The 1305-nt window shown below is 70.5% G+C and overlaps 1 protein-coding gene across 3 annotated transcripts in view; it reads left to right on the top strand.

Moving 5' to 3' along the window:
* The first annotated feature begins 450 nt into the window (after positions 1 to 450).
* USP42 (ubiquitin specific peptidase 42) overlaps positions 451 to 1305 on the top strand; it is a 35637-nt gene continuing 34782 nt past the window's right edge. For 2 of the 3 annotated variants that reach the window (XR_002831401.1, XM_006097698.3), the window contains exon 1: positions 451 to 726. The gene's annotated coding sequence lies outside the window, so the exon portion shown is untranslated. The remainder of the gene's footprint in view (positions 727 to 1305) is intronic. The other variant, XM_023761403.1, reaches the window with a different exon arrangement.

A 1305-nucleotide genomic window follows, 5' to 3' on the forward strand; every position in this document is an offset into this window, starting at 1 on the left:
CCATACAATTATTTTCGTTGCCACTTCATAACTGTAATGTTGCTACTGTGATGAACCGTCATGTAAATATCTGATATGCAGGATGGTCTTAGGCGACCCCTGTGAAAGGGTCGCTCGACCGCCAAAGGGGTCGCGACCCACAGGTTGAGAACCGCTGATTAGCCAATGTCGGAATGGGGTGTTTGTAGGGAAAAGTCTGCAACTGGAGGCTTCCCTGCCAGGCGAAGGAATTTTAGACTTTTTTGTGGCTCTGAGCCCTGAGCCTCCTCTGTCCTGCGCTTCCGAACGATGGTCCCGCGGTCGGAAGGTTGAAAGGGAGGGAGAGACTCGTCTGGTCACTAGAAGGAAACGCGGAGAGAACGTGGGGACGGGCGCGCAGGAAGGTCGCCTGGGGGGAGGAGGTCGGATCGCAGCCCCTGGGCAGGTGTGACTGGGCGGTAAGCGGTGAGGCCTGTGAGAGGGCGGGAGAGGGACCCAGGTTAGGGAGGTGAGTGCCCCGTCCCGAACTCAGCAGGGACCCACAGGGAGGAGCACGGTGGTGGCGGAGGAGATGCGAGGATGCATCACCGCGTCCTCCGCGGGGCCCGCGCTGGAGACCTCCGATCAGTAGGAGGGAGCTGGCGCTCGGGAGTCGCGCTGGTTTCGTTGCCCCCAAAGCCCGCGGAACGCTCGGACCCGAGACGAGGAACCCGTGCTGGTAAGGGCCCGGCCTTGCTGCGGACTCAGGTACCGTACCCTCCGCTTCCCGTAACCGGTTAGTCTGCGGCCGCGGGCGCACCGCTGGGTTCCGGCGAGGCCGCCGTCCGGGCGGAGGAGCGCACGTAGGAGGCTTTCCCGGAGCCGCGGCCGTTTGGCGGCCCGCACTGCCCGCGCCCAGCGTGCACCCGCGCGGATCGGACCGGGCGCAGACACCGAGGGGGTGTCCCGGGCCTGCCCCGGCCCCGCGGACGCCGCCGACCGCTCCGGGGAGGACCTCGCGCGGCCTCGGCCGGCCAATCAGCGCGCTCCTCGCGGCGCCCGGCGCGGCAGTGACGCGCGCCCGCCTGCGCCCGGGGCGCCCCGGCGCCGGCCCCTCCCGCGCTCGCCGGCCCGTTAACTGCGCGCCGCGCCTCTTGCGCGACGGCCCCTGGGCGGCGGCGCGTGCGGACGCAGCCTCGGCGCGCCCCCTGGCGGCCCGGCGGGGCGCGGCGGGCGCGGCGCTGACCCGGAGGCGGCGGCGGCGGTGCCCGGATGGAGGCACGTCATTGTCCCCCGCCGGGCGGCTGGCGCTGTGTGCGGCGGCGGCGGCGGCGGCCGAGGGGGATG

Source organism: Myotis lucifugus, unplaced genomic scaffold, assembly GCF_000147115.1.
Source record: "Myotis lucifugus unplaced genomic scaffold, Myoluc2.0 scaffold_208, whole genome shotgun sequence".
Classification (NCBI taxonomy): Eukaryota; Metazoa; Chordata; class Mammalia; order Chiroptera; family Vespertilionidae; genus Myotis; species Myotis lucifugus.